The following is a 23,523-nucleotide window of genomic DNA, read 5'->3' on the forward strand; positions in this document are numbered from 1 at the left end:
AAATATTAACGTGGTTATTACTTTCTTATGACAGCTAACGGACTGAAAAATTTCACAACGAAGATGACGTAATTATAAAAGATTTTCAACATGAATAACATCAGCAACAAAACCAAAAGGTTGGGGCCATGTTGCTCGCCTGAGCACTTGAAAATTTTTTTTATATATATATATATATATATATATATATTATATATATATATATATATATATATATATATATATATATATATATATATATATACATATATAGTGTGTATATATATATATATATATATATATATATTATTTCTATACAAAACTTTCAACCCTTATTGTGAAAACACCCTGGCCCCTGGAGCCATGGTTTGAACAAACTTGAATCTTTTTGACGTGAGGATAATTGAAAGTTAGTTTGACAAATTACATTCCTGTTGGTCTTGAGATGACGCGTTTTTAAAGGTTGGCCCAACTTATTCCTTCGTCAAACCTTGGACCCCTATTATGGTCACATTCTGGACCCGTGGGCTATGGTTTAAACAAACTGGAATCTACATTGCATAAAGAATGTTATCCGCAAGTTTTATCATTTCTGGCCCACTGGTTCCATTGACGGGTTTTTTCAATAACTTCAGCCTGTTTTCACCACTTTCCTAATTATCCCAAAGGATGCTTTGTACCAAGTTTGATTGAAATACTTTAGTGGCTCTTCAGAAGTCAAAAATATGAAAAGTTTACATATGACAAACGTTCATACATAACTAATTATAATAAAAAAAAAAGCTCACTTGAACTTTCAGCTCGGAAAAAAAGTCACAAACACGCTATGGTAGTGAAATTGATTCAGAAAGTTAAAAATCAAAACCTCCACAGACAGTAAAATAAAAGCATACGAACTGAAGACGATGCCGCATTTATTACAATTTTCTATGCTACAGCACTCGAGCAACAAAGAGAGACCAATTTCCCTTTCACAACTGCCTCAGTGCCGTAAGAACAGGAAGTCATTCGCGGCTATGGCTGCTGACGGCAACGCTCGCTCCGTAAATATTATAACAAATCACCACGTTGGAAAAAAAAAAAGTCTAGAACCGCCGGAGATTATTCACAGGTTCCCATAAACCACCTAAGATGGGAGACTTTTAGCATGATGATATGCTTTCTTACTTTCCACGGGAACTTTGAATGTTCTGTGCCGCCAACTAATAGCAGTTTTAATAAGCCCATGTATTTTTCTCTTTCTGAAATGTCTTTTTCTCTTTCTTATTCAAGTTGTGATGTCAAGAGACATACATGGGTTTTCGGTGCTTGATGTAAAATATGGTTATATGAACATATACAAACAACGTATAAATACAAACACAGCTACATACAAAAACTGCGAGTTTGTTTTTGCATGCATGCATAAAATCTTACCACGTCTTTAACACCTAATACTATACAGAAATATGAAAGAAGTCCCCTTTTTGAAAATAAATTAACGAAAACCTATGTGATTGTTGAAACCGGTATTCTGACAATTTGGTGAATATGCGTATCGTCTGATCCTGAAAGCCTGCTCGATTTATGAGGGTTACTGACATGAGTTTTCTGCCTGGCGGGCGGACAATTTTTCTCATGCCAGGTAGTGCAGCTAACTGTACATGCATTGCTCCCTTCGTAATAATGAATGATAATCCTATCGCTGTCATTACCGAAATCCGCAACCTGTCGTACGTTATGCGCAATCTTTTTTTTTTTTTTTTTTTGCATTGCGACCTGTTTCTAACAGCTCTTGAGTTTTTGAGAAAATTACAGACTTTTCTGTTCATTATAATGAGGCATTCAGACTCACTTGGAACCAGTAAATAATATTGACAAAAACCTTTACCTCAACTATGGCCATATACAAATACAGAAATAAGATAAAAGGGCAATACGAAATGCCTTAGAAACATAAAATAACAGTAACAGCTACACTAATAATAATTTCGAACAATAACAGGGCATTATCATCATACTCATGTTCATTTTCATTTTCGCCTTCAACGCCATTCGACGCAGAGTTTGGCCTCTGTGAAATTCCATCACTCAGGTCTTGTTGGTGATTTCTCTTTCACAAATTCCACTCATCTCCTCCTGCCTCCTGTCTCACATTTCTCAATCAAGCACTGTCGGTCTGGGTCTTTCAACCCTCACGGTGCCCTCAGAGCCCAGCAGAAACTATCAAGCACTATTCTCCAAGCAACTTTTTTTATTTGCAACCCGGCTGATCTTGACATGCCGTATATATATACGAAATGAATTGTCAAAAACAATTACTCGGTTATTTTATTTATTATATTTCATCTTATTCCTTTCGCCAACTCCGGAATGCTTCACCCGCACTAATAATAATACTCCCATGTTAACGGCGTGTAAGTCAGCAGTGCGTGAAACCTGAAATGAAATACAACGAGCGGTGGCGCTTTTTAATGTCCCAGGGGTTGCCACCGTGTGGGAATGCGTCAGGGTAAGCACATACGGGAACTAACAATTATCAACTAAGTGTGGGAAGGAATATGACTGATAAAAAGGAACGCTCCAACCATTGGGAACTGTTGATGGACCCCTGGATATATTGTTCATAAAGATGAATATTATGGGATTTCATTTCAAATGCAGGGCAAAAATATGGCCATAACTATGTAAGCTTCATTCAATTGCTATAATTCATCTTTCTATTCCAATGAGGATTAACTGTAACAATATTATTTTTTATGGATCTTAGAATGTTGGACGGAGCAGTAACTAATTAAAAAATCGTTTTCCTAAAGCAATAAAATTCATATCTGTTAAAGTGATCTCTAAAGGAAACATAATACATAACATTTGCTCAGCCGCTGAATTAAAATAAAAATTCTTCACACGGCCCACAACTAGACAATGCTCATTTAACCTTCCGTTTTTAATAGCAAGAAAAACCCCACAGGGTCGAACCTCCGTGCTCAGGAATCTCGGGATTCACTTCCATAAAAAGTGGCCTTATGTACAGGTGTGGTTTTAACTGGGGAACACAACCACCTTATCCACAACTTCAACCTTTAATCATTATGTATACATTTCATATATTTAATCTCCTTCGTGAGTCCTAAATTTATTAATAAATCATAAACTATAAATACGGTCAACGAATAACTTTCTTGCAAGAATCAAGTACATGAATTTAAAGATGATTTCTTTGGAAATCAAAACTAATCAAAACTTCTCCACGTTTCCTTTTTGTCCACTGGACCTCTGAGTAACACAGAAAGAATCTGTATCAATATAAATAATTATATTCATCAGATGTATTACAATATAATTATCAGTTACTGTTAAAATCTTTGTAGAATCTTAATGATGTTACCGTCATGACTAAGTCTCGCAAAAATGAAAATACAGAAAAATGATGAGAACATGTTACATAGCATATTTCAATTCAGAAAATTCTTTGATGAGAAAAATTGAGGCCTGTATTCGGAATTCTCGGACAAGGAATTTCACCAGACAATAAACAGCAGCAAAGCTTAAACCCTCGCAGGCTATCAATCGCAACTTTTTCCCGGCGAGCTGAACGTGACATGGTGAAAAATCCAAGACGATTCTGTCAGGATTTCTCGTTCTACTCAAAAGAGTATCATTCGGGAACTCGTGCAGCCACTCTTCTGGAGGTAAACACACAGTGCCGCGGCAATTTCACCGACAGGAAGTCGACTAGTGGGGAAAAAAGATCTTGATGGCCGTTTCTTGTGGTCTAGACGCGTTCTTAACGCAGCGCGCGTGGTGAATTGACTGTGGCAATTACTCGTCCATTGGATCTTAAGGTTCTTAAGATTCAATCCCATTAACAGAGGAGAATGAAAACTACTTCTAAGAGAAAAATGTTGCATATAATGTCAGCCATTACATTAGTCGGAGCCGCCTAGTTACAAAAAAAAAAAAAAAGATGAGAACGAGGAACTTTCCTCCGAATATCAACGAAAAATGGTAAATATCTTCTTGCCATCAATAAAAATGATCTTGCCATTCACCTAAGGCGAGTTTGGTTCCAGGAAACGAAATATACATAGGCTACGAACCATTGCGTAACTGAAGATACATACACGTATGTGTGTGTGTGTGTGTGTATATACATATATATTTATATATATATATATATATATATATATATATATATATATATATATATATATATATATATATGACATTTAAATTTACGCAATACACTTAACGTACAATCAGCTTGGAAAACTATAATTGTGAGGAGTGAGATAGCTGGAAACTTATAAAACTCTGCCAGCACAAAATTAGTGATATAAAAATAACTACAAGATAGGAAACTGATTCATTTCGTTTCCCGAAAACTGGCCCCGGGCTTTTTTTTTTTTTTTATAATGCAACATATCTGCTCATATTCTTTATACCATTTACACTCAAGTAGGAATAAAATTATTCCTCCGGCAACAAACGTGAAACAAAGAGCTGACAGGACTGCCTTTCGTAATCTGGGTTCATCATCCTGAGTCATGAATGAATCATTCAATTAGAGCAGCGATGTCTACGGCATAAGAACCAATTCAACGGAGTACATGGGCAAGAAGTAATTGTACAACGAGAGAGAGAGAGAGAGAGAGAGAGAGAGAGAGAGAGAGAGAGAGAGAGAGAGAGAGAACATTCACAATGAAAACAAAACATGCGTTACAATTACTGCTGTTTATTCGCTCTCATTCGGTAGCTTCATCGCCCACGAGAATATCCGAAACCCTACTACAGTTTCCTTTTCTCTCGAGATTTTCTCAGCTAAACAAGCAAACACTCGAAGGGTCCCATAGGTCAAGTCCCTGCCTGGGGCAGACCCAAAATGTCAAAACAATGAGTTTACAACTTAACACCCGCGTCACTAAATGCCCTAGGATAAACACATCTTAGGAACAATGGGTAATCACTCTGTGTCCTTATCTGCCTTTCGTCCCCATCCCCCCCTCTCCATTCCTCTTCATCTATTATAGTATAGTCTTCTGCGTCGACCATGGCATTTATTTTCATATCAATCTTCGTTTTCCATTATGTTTACTCTTCCTCATGAGAAACTCTCTCTCTCTCTCTCTCTCTCTCTCTCTCTCTCTCTCTCTCTCTCTCTCTCATCAGTACACGCTCATATAAGCAAAGCAATTTTATTTTATTCAGTTATTTTTTTCTTATTTCCTTCCAGGCAGCTTCAAGTGAAGAGGTAAAACACTTATTAAATCTAATATCAGAAACCTATGTGAGACCAATTCCTTGAACTATCTCGTCACTAAAGAATTATTTATTTCATAAAACAAATGACAGACTGTTTTAGCTTTTTAATTCTCAATAAAATACTTCCTAGTTATTCCGTGTCTTCGCGATAAATGAATAAAACCTCTGACGTAAACCAGGTGCCTCTAAAACACGCTTTGTTTATACGAGTCATTCTTGTCGTGATCCAAGTCTTGCTAAAGAAAAAAAATAAATAAAAAAATAAAATAAATAAATAAATAAACAAATATATATACATATATATACATATATTATATATATATATATATATATAATATAAAATAAAATAAAAACGAATATAATACTGCTAATTGTCTGTCATGGCAACCGAACTTAGCATTGAGACACGTGGAAGACCTTAAAAAGAATAAAGAGGCCAACTATGAAAACAACGCCGGATTATGTTGAAACAAGGGATAATAAAAGATAAAAATATACTGAACAAAAGTAAAATTGTACAGCAGAATACTACAGCAAATACACGACGGGAATTTTGTTGGTGTTTCAGAGAGAGAGAGAGAGAGAGAGAGAGAGAGAGAGAGAGAGAGAGAGAGAGAGAGAGAGAGAGAGAGAGAGAGAGAAATTCAATTAACAATTTATCACCGCAGTAATGGACAATTAAAAAAATGATAAGAATATAACCACGATGGACAAAAGACTGGATGACAATGAAAGAAATTACAAATGGCACCGGATATTGTGGGAGTGACCTTTCTGACTTTTCCATAACCTAAAAATTAATGTTAAATATTCACTTTCTCTCCGTGTTATTACCTGGAAGTCATGATATTTCCATGTTATTCAAGAAACTATTATTGTTATTCCCTTCTCTACCGCTGGGATCCAAATAAGTATGAGTGATACATTAAAGTTTTGAGCTGCGATAGTGTAATTTGATAGTACTAAGTTTTTTTTACAGTAGCAAATACGATTTATTTTATTGTAAAAAATAACATTATATTTCAAAGTGACGCTAATATCATACAACAAATACAGTGATAATCATTTACTAGTGAGCACCTGATACTCACTTGAGTTGAAACGAGCCCAAAATAGCAAGCGAATAGAATCTATGCCGATCTTCAGCCAAATAAAGAAACTCTCGCACACTGATTTGGTGGGGCTGAGGGGTGATTTCCGTTATAAAGCAAGACCCCAATAACCCCCTCGTTAGAAGCACCATCTTCGTTAGCATAATTGCTGCAATTAAACGCAATTAAGAGACAGCAGGGATATCTAAAAAAATAATATATCTAACGTCATCCAGCATTGTCTTCTGTTTTCATTTTACTGTTCATCTTGTAAAATGTTTACTGGAATCCTTATTTGCATGAATATTTGTCAACGCGTAAAATGCCTCTCGGGCAGCGTAGGCTAACCATAACGTCACAAATGTCGATAGAAGGTTCGAGATAAGAAGTCTTCAGCCTCAGAGGTACTACATACAGTCCCAATGCTCTAGCCTCGGTACCTTCCTTCTGAATAACAACATAGGAGCCAATGTCGTGAAAAGTTGGCCCCAGGCTGGATGACGGCAAAGCTAAATGGGGGTCATTACCCGTAGACTATCGATGTTACACACAAGGAAAATGTGGATCCACACTGTATAATATTAAATAAGAGGTGGAAATACTCCAATACTTTTTCCCCAAAATCCAATACTTAGGAATATTGAGCAAATCTAAACTAAAACTCAAAGCAATTTCTCAGGAAAATAATCAAACTTAAGCATAAAAATTTTCCAGGCGTTTCTTCAAAATTAGTGGTAAAAACAGTTTAGTACTTCACCTATAATGTAAAAACGACTGTAAAAACTGGTTCTATAATTCCTAAAGGAGACAAGAAAAAATTCTGAGTAAACCAAAATTCAATCGACCTTTACCATTTGTGGATAACCTTTACCTTTTAATATAATTACACCAGATAATTTGCCATAACCTTTTCCCTGCTGATATTCACATTGAAGCCAAACCTTAATGCCATCCATTTTATTACCTATACAGTAATACAGAGTTCATTGACCGGGGACAAGGATCGTCAAGCAATCAGTCTGAATTTATTGACTGAAAAAAAGTGAAAAATGAATGAAAAAAGAATGGAGGAGATGAAAACAAAACATTTTTATTATTCTTATAGGTTCATTTAGCACAGTATAATGCTTCTCTTCAGTTCTTCTCTTCACGTACTGTCTTTTTAGCAATTAGTCACATCTGATCCAAAAACTATACACTAACACGTACTGGGAAATAAATTTTTCTTTTTCTCTCTTTCTCTCCCTGCAGGACGAGCCGGATGTGCGTAGCTTCACCGGGCGATGACTTGACAACATCTACGGCAACGATTGAAAAGAAGCAATTTCCTGCAACATGCGACCTTCTTCATTGCCGTTGACGGCAGGTGTTTGTTACTTACGCCATCAAAAAACAAAGTTCCGCCCAGAGAGAGAGAGAGAGAGAGAGAGAGAGAGAGAGAGAGAGAGAGAGAGAGAGAGAGAGAGAGAGAGAGAGAGCCAGCCTGAGGTAAAATTCCGAGATCTTTTCCCAGTGTTAACAGAATTTCTGCCAACCGTCAATTTGTCTTTCAGTCAACTTGCCAGTACATGGAAGCAACAATCCTTATATTCAAAACTACAGAGATAAAGTATATGTGAAATGCCAGCATTCCTTGTCGGTACCAGGAAAATTATTTTTTCACAGGCAGCGGTTACTTTTCAAGGTCATACAGCGAGGAATAGTTTTCTGTAAAATCAAACAAACTGTAGCGAGGATTTCATGATCTATTTAAATTAGGAGGATGAATATATATATATATATATATATATATATATATATATATATATATATATATATATACACATACACACACACACACACACATATATATATATATATATATATATATATATATATATATATATATATATATCATAAGAACTTCCTGATATCAACAAGTTAACAAACAAGCAATGAGTCAAATCATCTTACGCTTAAAGCCCTTCTAACTTCAAAGTACTCGGGTTTCTAGGAGTACCTTTAGACATTCTAAGTTGTAAAACAAAAATCTCTTTTTGTCACCAACGATTTACACTTCTTGGCAATTCAGCTGAAACGAACGAGCCATGATTTGCCCCTACCTGAACATACTCTGTCATTACGGGTAAAATATGACTGGTGTTTTGAAACTTCTCTCTCTCTCTCTCTCTCTCTCTCTCTCTCTCTCTCTCTCTCTCTCTCTCTCTCTCTCTCTTTACTTGTGTACTGCTAACCCAAGGCGAAGCTTCTCTTTCCCTCACCATTTAGATTTTATTCTTTCCTGCGTCGCTGCCTCAAACCACAAAGAAATGCAACGTGTTACGACGTTGCTATATTTGGAATAATCAACAATAACAACACGACCACCACAGTGTATATAAAACTTACTAGCAGTTGGGCAAAATCCTTACTATAATAATTGGCATGAGTCCAAAGTTAGCCGTTTTTTGTTCGGTAATGGAGGAAAAAACACTCCTTTGTCACAAGCCCAGTACAATTACAGTTGCAAGAAAGCAATATCATGCATGAACACCACAATTTGTTTTTCTATTAATAGCGCTCTTCATTTTCTAGGTACAAATTCTTCTCTCACTCTGTAATTTTGCATCGATATCCATGAATGGCGAACCTGGATTTGATAATTATCTGATAGTAGACGCACACACATATTGAGCTAATAATGAGAGAGAGAGAGAGAGAGAGAGAGAGAGAGAGAGAGAGAGAGAGAGAGAGAGAGAGAGAGAGAGAGAGAGAGAGAGAGAGAATCTGTCTACGACACTGGTATAAGACAATGCTTTTACTGATTTTCTGATAAAAAGAAGCAAATGATTTCACAGTACCCGTAAAGAAGAGTACGAAAATCTAAAGAACAGCACGAAACACGGTACGACAATGGTACGCGAAACTCCGAATATACTATAATTGGTCTTTCTTCAACCGTACCTAACGTAAAAATCTTTCATGTTACGTAAGTCAAGGAGTAAACACAGTCCTTGATCTTGGTAAAGGAACAGCAGTTGCCGCTACACACAAGCCAGAGAGAGAGAGAGAGAGAGAACAACAAGGAAGAGTTCTGCCTTATCAATGTTAAGAGTACAGTTCACGTCATTAGGCCAATTACCCCCCGCCCCCCTCTACCTCACCCAAGACATTAAACTGAAAACAATGACAAAAGTAATACCCGCCAAAGGTCAAAACTGTCTTTGTGAAGTTAAATAGCAACCTTTTTTTCTCTTGAAAACCATCAATTTACCGTTAAGGCTTCATGCCATAGTTGCAAGAACTTCCTTGTACAGCAATTTGAAATATTTTACCAAAATTTCAAAACCTGCCCACATTTATTTCACATTTTAAGGAGAGTCATGATAACGCACGCGCACACAAATCCAATCTATATGCATGCATGTATGAATATATATAGATATCCATACAAACATACATACATAAAATTAGATGTGTTTTTTATTTTAGCTATTCGGTTCTCTGCAAGTACTTGTGAATGAGTTGGTAGGTCCATTCCATTCTCAGTCCGATAGGTGCAATCCGCCACAGTCGACGAATCTAAGCCTTATTTATTGCTTATGTTCATAAAAAAATAGTTACAGAAAATAAGCACGCATAATGTATATAAATCTCTCGTAAGTAACGAACCACGTCGAAACATAAGTAAAGACAAATACCGTATTCCGCATCAGAACCAAAAAAGTTTGCTTTTATTTTCGCCCTAAGAATTTTCTTTAAAATAATAAGTTTTCAAGTTTATAAAAAATATCTTCCGGGGAAAACTTCATGTCTATACCTGAGACTAAAAATCCCTAGCGTAGGAAGTCGTTACACAAAATACAGCTTTTACAAGTACTCAGTGTATGCCAGATAACAGTTAATGATCTAGATCATTATCTTCTATAATACAAGACGACGAAAGTCGCGCACCAGACGACGAATGGTACGGCACCGTTCCAAAACCTAGATCGCAAGATATCAAAAGAAAACCGGGGAATAAAAAGACAATTATAAACTCTTACTTCTCCATAAACTTTTTTTGCTTGTACGTCTATAAATAATGACCACTAACCGACGAAAAATCAGAGATAAAACAACAAAGAATAATAAAAGCTATGCCCCAATTCACACCAGCCAACCTACTCTCGCAGTCGGTGCCTTTCCAGATCCAAACTCTTCCGGAATGCTGCTAATTAAGAGTGACAGCAATTGGAGGCGCATTCTCACGTTGGATCTACTCGACTGACCGACCAACTGGCGAGGGAAAATAGCCTTTGGACGAATTGCTTTGTAAAAGCTAATGGGAGAGCTAAAAACAATTAAGCTGACCTACTCATCACAACTGTTGTGAAGTTTTGCTGACGGCTGTTGCTCAGGTAACCTAAGAACACTACAACTAGCGTTCTCGGCTCGTTGGAAAAATCAGAAAAGAGCATTTATGCAATTCTTTAAATTGCCTGTTCGTAAAGCCTGTCAGAACATAAAACAGTTACAGCAAACAATCACAAAGCTTTCAATACCAATATCAACAACGACAGCAACAGCCACGAACACAACAAAACCACTGATATGAGCGATCAGCTTCCAGGACTGCCAAACAAATGTCTCCATTTAGCTCATAAATATGTCACGATGGCAGCAGCTGCCTTGGAATCTTTCCAAGAAATCCTTCCATCTTAAGCGACTAGAGGAGAGACCAATTTGAGAGAGGAGGGAGGTGGGCCTGGAGATGGAAGGAGTGGAGGATAATGAAGGTGTCAAGATAGCCTAAACAAAGAAAGCAAGCAAGGTAGTGGTTTATGGCCACAGGCAGAAATCAAAATGTCTTCCAAAGAATGCAGTCCAGACTCCGGGGAAAGGGAAAAGAGAAATTGCTCGATTAAACACAGCACTTCTGAAGCATAGTAGTGGCAGCCACGCATATCCTCTGATTTTAAATCGTCCTTCTAGACTTTTTTTGAGGTAGCCACACACACACACACACACGTGTAAAGAGAACATTCTTAAAATTTTTCCTTAGAGAGGAGCTGAAACAAAAGCTCCGTACCAAAATATGCTAATGCTAGATATTTATCTGTCTAGAAAATCCAGACTTGCATTGAACTGTTAGTACACCAGTATGTAGTAAATGATCCCTGATCCTCTTTCCCTGTCGAGAAAATTCAGATTTGCTGAACTGCAGTATCAGTTCCAGAGGCCCTTTATTCCTCACACCGTTGGACTGAGGATGTTGTGCAACAGGAACTTCAAAAGTACAAGCAAAGATGCAACGCATTACTACCCTAGAATAATCCTCCTTGTATTTTAATAACTTACTTATATTTTTATATATTTATTTATTCTTAATTTATTTTTTCTTTTCTAAAAAATGATCCAGTCTTTCTGTATTTCCCATTACCTTCTGTTACTTCTTTCTACTGGACACCATACTCTTTGGAAGCTTGAATTTCCAGTCAATCGCCCATGTGGGCTTGTTCAATATGAATACGGTTCATCCTCTGAATAATAATGGTAATAATTACGTTCAAATAAATTCTGAAGTGAGATATCTCATGAAGAACACACACACACACTGTGTGTGTGCGCGCGCATGTGTATACATGTACATAATTCTTAACACAAAATCATGGAGCAGAACACATAGCATTTAAGTAAAACAGACAGCCACGTTATTTCCCACGATTAATTACACAAAATGCAGCCAGGTGTGGAGAGCAGCGATTAGCCCCCGGCCAATCTACACAGCAAACAAGGATGTGATGATGTAGATAGCCGGATACATGTGGATGGAATTCAAGATCGCGGTTTTGTCCGGAAACTACGTAATGCCACTTGCGCTTGCAAAGGCAAAATTTCAAAGTAATTATAATAATAATATTAATCATAACAATAATAAGCTAAAACATTTCTCAAAAACAAAATCCAGACATGCAGCTCCACCCTAGTTCCAAAAATGAAACAAGCAACGCGTCGTTTCATACACAAAAAAATCAAATATCTTATTTTCACGAGTGGCAAATAATTTGCCTTCATATTTTTAAATCCAAAGCAATACTGTCACGTACTAACTACGATTACATTTGCAATTCAGAAGAAAAAATATTCACAAAAGCCCATTAGAAGAGGTGAAATAAGTTACCTATTCGACCAGAGCAACGAAAACGTTGAAACTGAATACGATAGCTTTCTCCATCATTAATAACACGTGCGCCATCTGCTTCTGCAAATGCCAGAAAATTAATCTTATGAAGTGATGATACACATCCGTTCTTTGTTTTAAGTGTCCAATAAAACATACGCGTTTCCTCTACCGGTGTCTGTTACAAAGGGAGACGCCCGCTCAACCTGCCTCATGCTTTGGCTAATACGTGCACCAACACGTTTATGATATTCGGTAAGTTTTCACAAGCTTACAAACTTGCGAGCAACCATGGGAGCCCAGACGTTTTCGCTAGAATCTCTAATGCAAAGGGCCTCAGTTCGAGAACTGAATAATAAAGGCCTTTTAAAATGCTTGGGCGGTTGAAAATTTATAAACTTCGTCTGTACTGGCAATCTTCAACACATAAAACATCACACGATTATCTTTCCGTGATACCTGTGCGGTATGCATTATAAACTCGCTCTGGACGTGACTTTTGCGTTTAAACATAATGGAGAGAGAGAGAGAGAGAGAGAGAGAGAGAGAGAGAAAATTTTTCTACGGTAAAATTTCGCGTGGCCACAGCAAGTAACAAGAAAAACTTGTACCGAGAGTTAACCAAAAGTCTCATCCATTTCATGAATTCCAGAATTACAGAAAACCAAACCATTCGCTAACTTCTCGTCCAAATAATAGGTGGCATGTAATCTTTACACAAATACGTTATAAAGAACGGAGGAAAGTCTAGACTTCTAAGAACATTTATACACTTGTGGGCTTCATATAAATGACCTTCGGCTAAACCTTGGGATCCTCTTCATTACATCCTTTCTGACCTACGAAGTACCGTCATGGGTCGCCATATTCAGAGATCAGGGAAATAAGTCGACCGCGAACAAAGGAAGAAAGTCTTCTGCAGGTGACATCCAAGGTCAGTTAAATGACAGTGGTATACAGGCGATCAAGGTATTAGAAATAAGGGGCTTCTTTGTTCAGTGACATCTCTTCGCTTCCTTATGTCACAAAGGAGTGACGTGTTAACTTGAGCTTAACTCTCGGCTGCCCGATACGGGATTGGTTATGAAGCAAGAGCCTGGTCTGGTCCATTACTACGCCAGGTTAGTCCACCACCAACGACACCAGCGTCCGAAAAAAAAATGAAGGCTATAAAGTGCAAACCACCCACATGTATAAAGTCTGAACATCTATATATTGCGACACTTTGTTGTCCATAAATACACCACAAAAACCACACAGAAACCAAAACGTCAACCCGACACGCGGAACCTCTGTACAGTTGCAAAGCACAAGCCCAGATATCTATAAACTCGTATGCGAGATGACCACTAAACATTTAAATGAAGCAACGTGCCACAGTAACCACCTGTAGGATCTTCCCAACTCCTCACCTCGGTTTAGCTGACAAGGTCACGACCACCACCTGCTATACTCGCTAACCACCTGCCCCAGACTCGACAACCAGCTCTAGACATGAACATACTCATCTTATCCATCTTTATACGCGGGTAAGTTTATGTTTTTTACGTCGTGGTGGTTGAAGTGATTTTGGGTCTAAATTAACTCTAAGAACAATTATGGCTACTGATTGGTTATCAACCTTCCACTGCACACGCTCTCTCTGTCTCTGTCTAAGAGAGATTATAGCGTCCCAAATTTATTTGACAATGAGGCAGATGTTTGAATTTACATACAGCCTTCCGCACTGTTAGTCGCTGTAGTAACAAAAACAAACTTCTGCAAGCCACGCGCACCTTATCATTACGACAACCTATAATATTCCCTTACCATGAGACAGATGGCTGACGCTTGTAAACTCAAGAGTACAAACTGGGAGGCCTAATTCTTGCGTTAAGTTGGCGTTTCTCTTCGAAAACTTAACAATACAGTGTTCCAACACAAAGCGGTGAATTATATGAATTCCTGCAATATGATCATGGAGAAAAATCAAGGAACAACTGAACAGTCGGCGTAAAAGGTTGTTTTTATCAAAGTGTATTTCTAAAAAATACTTTATGCAATTTAACATTTCAGGAATTCAGATCTCATAACTTTCGAATCCGCAGTTCAAGAGTATCTGGACGGGAGGGAGTAAGGAAACGTCTTTCCAACATTCTCCCTTACAGTTTTTTTTATTTTGAATAATAATGATCATTAGAATAACATTGTTTGTGGGCCTACATACACTTTTAAGCTCACACCCAAAATTAGGTTTAAATCATTATGAAATATGTACGTATATTTCTTGCAATGATTCCTACGGGAATTCGTGATTATCAAACTTAAGACAATAACCTTTAAAACGTACCCGAGCTTTTTATCTCACCTGCATAAAACAAACAAATTAAACACAGTACATGTGACCGAGAGCATTACAATATTCAAATTCAAATGTCGATAAACGGCGATCGACTAAAAACCAGGTACCTAATTCACTGCTACCACAGTTAAAAAGTCCCTGTGCTGTTCTTTTCCCGTGAGCCAAGAGAGCAACCACAACGAATTACAATACCAAGAAGAGAGAGAGAGAGAGAGAGAGAGAGAGAGAGAGAGAGAGAGAGAGAGAGCTGTGTCAAAATGAGTCCCACTTTTCAAACACCCAAACACATTTTTACGAGGTGTATTGCCTGTGCACGCCTTCAGCAACGCACGTTTCTTCCTTCACTTAACCAGTCTATTTCCTATCCGATCGTTAGTCTGGGCGTCACAAACTTACGCTCTTCGAGCAATGCCAAATTAATTCTCAGAACCGAAGTACTTTTTTATATTCGACGCAAACTCCGACAAAAAAAATGTTTTATGTAATAATTAAAATGTAATTTATGTGGATTTCGATGGGGAGTTCAAATTTGCTTTGGGTACAAGTGCATCTTGCGTTTGTAAGATTTATCGAAATACCATTAAGAAATACTTCGCCAAATCCTAGCCCTGAACTACGATTAAACTAAAAACATGATGACAACGCCTTTTAGCCCGGTTAATGTACGTGATGGAAGACTTGTCAATTGCCATACTAACCACTTAAAACAATACAACCTGTGAAATAAAATCATAATATATGCAGATCATAAAAAGACACGTATTGGACAAAATCCCCGCATAGCCTAACCTTCTTAAATGCCATCTCTCAATGCCACCCACTGTCCTCTGAGCGGGTTTAATTTCCCCCATCACTCTTACGTAAATGAAGCCGGTTTCTCCTGAAACGATCTACTTCCCAAAGGTCCGCGCTCCGGTCACCGCGCAGCCACCATCAAATCGAGGAGGACGTAAATCCCTTTAGACCCTGTGGAGAGTTAATCCTCAGACGTGACCACACAAACAAATTCCCAGATGGGCGTGATATTAGGCCGTATATCTATCACAAGTCGTGCCAGAGAAAGAGATGTTTTTGCTTATTTATTCCTCCCTCTTCGTTCCAGGTGGAATGACGACCACACCACGGGGACAGGTGCGAGGGGAAAATGGTCACCCAAGATACTAATGGACAACAGGAAAGTGACCGCGCGCGCAGATAAGCCTACTGTGATAAAGAAGCTTTGAAAAAAGATGTTAAGAGATAAAGATGAGACAACCAATGAGCAGGTACACCATTACTCTAAAATTTTTCCTTTCTCAACAAACACAGCTGTACCACAACTCGGCATGGAACCACGGCTTGCGGACGAAAACATCGATAATGCCACACAAAGATGGATAGAAAATGACACTTGTGTTTGCGTACTTGTAAATTATAACAAATGCTTTCCCTTAACTTTCCGATTTCTTCTCAAAAGTCATCGAAGGTTCAAACAAGATTTCCATTATCTGACATGAGTACTATGAACACATTTATGAATATTTATATTTATCTATATCTATATCTTTCTTTCTTTTTCTTTTAACGTGCTTTTATTCCCATTTTTGTATGGGGTAAGCACGATGCCTTCTTTGAAGGACTTTTGGATTTGGCTTTGGGGTAGACCTGTGGTCTCGATCGGCTGCCCTGCCTGACATTTAGACCCCGGTACGTATGTTTCATGTATCATACTACAGACCCAACGCCCTTTCTTCCCAGCAGCGAGAAGTTATTCGGGTATGGCGAGCGTTCGAGACGTGTGAGATGTTGTTATGTTTTTAGAAGGAAGTGTCTTTAGTCTGTAACATCCATTTGCTTTTTTATCCGTTGATTACATATATAATCCCGGGATGTCCACGGATAGCAAAGTGTCTGCCTCTCTGATCAGCCGGCTTGCGGGGCCACAGACCTCTACGAAGTCCGAAGCTGCTGCTGTAACCGACCGTTATCTATATCTATATATAGTGTATATATAGTTGCCCTACAGCACTTTTAAGTAAAATATATCCTACAAAGAGTGAGTCAGTGGATTTTTTTAGCTCCGTCCAGGCTGAAACCGTTATTATAATAACAGTAATTTTATATTCAGCTGCGCACTCTCGACTAGGCACGACCCAACGCTCGGTTCTAAATTAGGTTAAATCACCCATTCGTAGCCTCATATCTGACAGCTGGTCAACACATATTCATGATGTAATCTCTCTCTCTCTCTCTCTCTCTCTCTCTCTCTCTCTAAGAACCAAATTTAGATTCAATCTTGGATTCTATGTACAAAAGAATAGTTTTAAAAGTTCCTTGTTAAATTGGCAAATGAATTTTCTTTCCGGTACTCTGCTGCTCTAATAGAAGATACAGGGAAATACGTAATTTAATATATATATATATATTATAGTGTATATATATATATATATATATATATATATATATATATATATATTTATATCCAGATTTCACTGTGTGTAGGATTTAAACGCACATGAGAATGCGCTAAGTGTTCAGAAAAATGTGAGGTTGTAAACATTCAAATTGTTTTGTATGGTACAGGCTACCTTATATCTAAAAATAATGCATTTCCTAATGTATTCTAAATGCAATACGAAAGCATTTTTGAGATATGTTATATCACTGATTGACAAAATGAAAACCGTCAAACAAATGAAGTTGATTCTTATCCTGCTGTGAAATATGAAGCACGCAAAAGTATTTCCAAAGTCACGCAAAACCAAAATCATAAAAGCTAGCCTTAAAAACCTGACAAACGCAGTCACCAGTTGATATTAACGTATATTAATACCACCGGATGAGTACTTTGGAAATTGGGATGCTTCAAAGATGGGATCAACCTGGTTGATTTGGTCAGCTGTTCACCGAGCATCTACTTATCGCAGCAAGGCTTAAAAAATAAGAAGAGGAAGCTGGTCGCTTTTAATAAAACAAAATAACAAATTTCATAAGAAATTTAACTCCATACGCATACAAACGATTTTCCCCAGTGCTTAAAAAGATTAGGGGGAACAGGTACGTTCATAAAAATAATGTGCAATTTAACAATAAATTTAATTTACATATAAATATTTTGATGTCGCGAGGCCTACAGACCGCCCAAGACGCAACACGCCAAACTGACGCTGATAAATAACAAAGGCGGCGCACAAGAACTGGTGGGTGGGCAATGGGCATCAGTGCACCACTGGTGTGGTACTGTGGGTAATGGGTAAAGTGGGCAGGTTAAGAGCGGGAGTGATTGAACGTGTCATGGGCCTTCGGAAAAACTGCACAGCAGGGCGAGGTAGCAGTACCCACTGGAGATGTAACACTTCGAAAAGGTCTGTACCTGAGGGCACCCTTGCACACAACATCAAAAAGGTCCGCGTATCTATAGTAATATCAAGTTCTATGCGACCTCCTAAAAGCGATTTGGATGGATACCACAAAACTTAATTCTTTACAAATAGTTGTAACATCCTGGTAAAGCACAAAGTAACGATGCTGACACTTGTATTAATGGAGTTCTTTTCAAAAGAAATATGCAAAATAAATAATATCTAATTTAACTGGCTGAGCAGGTTAAGATATCATATGTACAGTACGTGCGCCTATTTATGTAAGCATCCAGATATAGCCTATGTGTATTCACGAGATGTTCTGGTAACCCAGGAACTTTTCTTGGAATGTTCGAGCACACAAGAAAAAGGGCCGGATTTGTTGCACGTGTTCATTACAAGGCTGGATTTGTTATTATACACAGTATTGTTTTTAATAAGAAAATAGTAAAAGTTAACTACTTCATAGTTATTTTCAAATCTGTAGCAAGCATTTAGGTATAATCAAAATGAAAACATATTCTTAACAGAGCACATGTACTAAAAAGAATGAACTCTCTCAGGTAACGGCACAGTCAGTGAGGGCAGCAACCTTACATTAAAGCCATGTTCGGTTGTTGTCTTTCTCATATTTGCAGAGGTGTGTCAAGATGATCCTTTCCCACAACCTTAACGACTCCAAAACCATCCAAACGGTTCTCAGGATTTCCCCACAATAACGACGGGTGTGACCTTTGATTTTTCTTTAAGCCATTCATTCTAGAAACAGAATAACCACAGAATAGGTGTTGTTTTCACAATGGTTAATGCGAGGGTACACTCGCATCTAATTATCACAGATTAAACGTAACTATATTCAACTATGCTTTGTCTCATTTGGTACCGATCTGAGTACGAGCCTAATGTTAAGTAATAACAGTGAAAATGCAACAGCTCTCAGCTTAACAGAATGTTACGTATCTGCATTAGAGTTTTGCTGGGGACTTTTTTATCAGTGATGCATTTTGCAGATCTCTTAAATTGAATGAAAAGTGTAAAGTACAGGTTGACTTATGCTAGAAATTATATGGAATTACTGTTGGCTGTTGGCTTGAATGTTCATCGTCTCCATTACGCATCAGATTTTGCCGCATTTCATAAGGCCAGACTCCCGAAGCACCTTATATATTATCAGGGGGCCACTGTAATAATCATTATTAATCTTTTGAAAAAAGAAGTTAAATCAAAAAAATGAACGAAAATGTTCCTAGGAGAACTCGACCCATTTTGCTATAAAAAATCTGACTGAGAATTATGAGTGTAACACAACAACGGTCGCTAACGCCAAAAGCAAACAATAGCAAGAAAGAATAAAATCAAGGTAACCAGGTATGACGGATTTCCGTTGAAGTAGCGAAAAGAAGCAAAACCACTGATCACGCACTGACTTGAAATGGTCACAAACAAAAACAGAAACGTCACCAGTAACTGCTTACAGAAAAGTTGTTGGAAATCGACACCGGAAACAAAGATCCCGGAGAGAGAGAGAGAGAGAGAGAGAGAGAGAGAGAGAGAGAGAGAGAGAGAGAGAGAGAGAGAGAGAGATTCTATCGTAAAGGTACAGATATTTAATTATTCAAAATGGAGGCTTTACTAATTTTGAACACACTGTCGCATTCATTCCTATAATACATTCAATGTTCATTTCATTGGATCACTGTGCAAGAATCGTTGGGTTGACTCATTAACTGGAACCTGAAATCCTGTAGCACGTTGCAGATATTTTAAATGTAACTGAAAACAATATGAAGAGAGACGTAATGCAAGGAATGATTCATGTGAATAATAATAATAATAATAATAATAATAATAATAATAAAACACTCATAGTACCATGAGTCTTGAAACAGAGAAACAAATCCACAGTTATGTATGGAAACTTATACCTAGGCCCTAGGGAGTCGAACAGATTCCCGAAAGTTCTCTGTAGAGATTTATTTTTAAATATCTGCACCCATACATGACTTTGGATTTGTTTCTCCAATAATAATAATAATAATAATAATAATAATAATTAAACCTCAAAAGGGTACTTAGCTTAACCATCATTTTACGAAGGAACACAACTAGAATTTTCCATTGCAGACTGATCAACGCCACCACAATTGACCGCTGCTATTTCCACATAGGGAAAAGAGCAGCAACTTTGTATGAAGCGGAAGCGTGACAATGCACGGGTCACCAGTAACGATAGAGGAAAGCACTGGCAGGAACAGGTGGAGAGCACACGAGAGATAATGAAAAGCTTTGCAACAACGACAGCGGAGAAAATGGACGAACAGGAAAATGTGCGAACGAATGAAAAGCAACAGGGAAGAGATGGGGAGATGGCGGATCCCTGGGAAAGGAAAAGGTAGTTTAGGGGGAGGGTAAACGGATCTCCTTCCCCCTGACACGCACAGCAGAGAGATGGAGAATGGACAGGGAGAATGACAGATACAGGCAAGAGAAGGGAAGTGAAGGAAGAGAGAGAGAGAGAGAGAGAGAGACTGCGTGTTGGTGGATGGAACGCGGTACCGTGGCGAAGGGAAGCGACCCTGGAAGGGGTAGAGCATAGGGGGGAGGGGGTGTTATAACCATCCCGTTATGTGGCCCCGGTAGTTATTCTGTCAATCACACTCTTTAGCTACGTTATAGCCTTAACCCTGCCACCCTCACAATATCCAACTATGACATCAAACCCGCACTCACATGACGTTATTTGAATAACCAAACGCCCTCGGGTAGATTCATAAGAGGCATTACGATAAGTAAACAAGATGGTAGTAAATGAATTTGAATATAAAATGGAAAAAGTACAGTTCCGGGTTACAAACAACATACTCATTATTAACGTAAATCAATATGAATTAAATATTGTTATACAACAAAATGATACTAAGGTAACCTAGTTAGTAGCAAAGATATGTGGGAATCAAAGTCTTGGTTCTCCCAGATGACAACCACAGAACTCTTCGTCAGAAGCAGTAAGTAAGTGACACATTCATCTTGAATAAGTCTTTCCAAAAATGAAGACTGACGGCATTTCTAACATCAGTGATTTGGGAACATGTAACTGATAAAACTTCAGCTCGTGTAATTCATAAGCAAACTTAAAAAGCTATATCGACTGAAAACCGTTTCAAGTAGACACAAGGTAAGTTATATTTCAGTGGCATTAACAGTAATTACCTTCATATATATATATATATATATATATATATATATATATATATATATATATATATATATATATATATATATATATAAATATAATGTATAACTGAATCACGAAAATATGGAACGTGATGAATTTATAAATAAAGACAAAATCCACGAAGGAAATAGAAACACTGGAGTGATGCGAGGCCTTTCGACTGGCGTTCTTTACTTAGCAGACTGAAGAAATATAAAAGTAAGTTTACAAAGAAAGCTCATATAAATGACAGATGGGGGTTACAAAGTAAAAAATATGTACCTGGAATCCAACACAATTGAAGAATTAGTAGAAATGCCAAGACAGGGTTAAATATTTAAGAGGTTTTACAAAGGATTAGGATCGTCCGTTCAGAAGCAAGGACAGGACAATTAAAAGATTATACAAGGAGGTGACTGACCACCAAAAAATGTTAGTACAAAAAAATAATGCTCTCTTTTATTTTGTAAACAATAACAATTTTTGCACGATGAACAATTTTACAAATAAAAAATTATACTAAACATACGAATACATAGAAAATATATATAAGGTAACTAATTTGTAATTAAGTCAGTGATTTTATCTTTTAGGTCATTCTTGAACATTTTTCTAATACAGGGGTCTAAATAATACATGCCAGGGCTAAGGTTAAAATTACAGCTTTTATATTTCTTCAGTCTGCTAAGTAAAGGACGCCAGTGAAACGCCTCGCAGCACTCCGGTGTTTCTCTTTCTTTCGTGGATTTTGTCTTTTATATATATATATATATATATATATATATATATATATATATATATATATATATATATATATATATATATATATATATATATATAAAGTGTAAGCACGCACGCGGTACTGTTATTTGGTCAGAAAAAACCATCATGACATTGTACAATTCATTAATCAGGTTCTTTATAATGAAATGATGTTTAAAATACCATTAAACAAATCAAATAATGCAACCAACATAAATATATTAAACTAAAGCAATCATAATGGAGTGCAGACATGACTCCGAACTCCTTTCTCAACCGAAATTCCTAGCAAGTGTCACTAAACAAGCTGCGAAGACTAATCCATAACGTTTAAGACTATATCACTCTGAAGTCACGAAATGCTGAAATGACCCATCTATCGCGATTAGGAAAACCGCAATGCTATGGCGGTCATACATGACGGTCGGCCGAAAAAACAACTTTTGTAGGAAACCCAAGCAAGTTTTTCATTTAATTACAGTCGCGTTTCTTCCGCCTTTGCGACCAAGAATGACGCCTTGAAGACTGACTGCCCGATGCGAGTCTTGACAGCGGAAAAAAAATCATCCATTAACAAGTATTACAGCAAGGTACCGTAGCAAAAAATGTACAGCAGCATACTTTTTCCCCGCTACTTGGCCTTTTTTCCTGAAACTCTGAGAAGAAAGCGTAACATGTACATTGAATCTAAGCGTAGCATGTACAATGAATTACCTAAAAATATATTTACAGATAGAGGAAAGCACGTAATTCCATGGGAGGAAATGGAAAATAAATAGTACCTAGCGTCCTAAGCACCACCCTTCAGGATAAATGACAAAGACTGCCAAACAAGCACATGAAAACACTTAACAAGCGACCTTTAATTCTGAACTGCTGCAGAGGTTCAATTTCTTACAAAAGAAGTCTTATCAAAATGACCAATAAACTCACCTAAAGGTGAAGTAAATTAGATTTATCCACACGCCAATGAACCACCAAAGAGGTCGAGAAAAATCGTGAAAGGCTTTAATACTGAATGTCCAGTAAGCATAAGAAATTATACTGATAAATTTACACATACACATCCCGAAATCATAAACGCAGGCTTACAAGAGAGGCATTTTAAATACAAAAAATTTCACAAACACACATATAAATATAATAAATATATATATATATATATATATATATATATATATATATATATATATATATATATATATATATATATATATATATATAGAGAGAGAGAGAGAGAGAGAGAGAGAGAGAGAGAGAGAGAGAGAGAGAGAGAGAGATCCATAACAATTCCATCTTCGTCTATTGCTTACCTGCGTGCCAGCTCTTCCGCAACAAGGACGGAGGCTGAGGTTCGGGAACAACCCTCGGGGGCTGTAGCCCCACCCCCACACTCCTCCGATCACCTGGGG

At 37.4% G+C, this 23,523-nt stretch overlaps 1 protein-coding gene across 1 annotated transcript in view; it reads right to left on the reverse strand.

Moving 5' to 3' along the window:
* LOC136839374 (protein sickie-like) overlaps positions 1-23,523 on the reverse strand; it is a 245,394-nt gene that overhangs the window by 105,976 nt on the left and 115,895 nt on the right. The gene's annotated exons all lie outside the window — the stretch shown is intronic.

This window comes from Macrobrachium rosenbergii, chromosome 6 (assembly GCF_040412425.1).
Source record: "Macrobrachium rosenbergii isolate ZJJX-2024 chromosome 6, ASM4041242v1, whole genome shotgun sequence".
NCBI lineage: Eukaryota > Metazoa > Arthropoda > Malacostraca > Decapoda > Palaemonidae > Macrobrachium > Macrobrachium rosenbergii.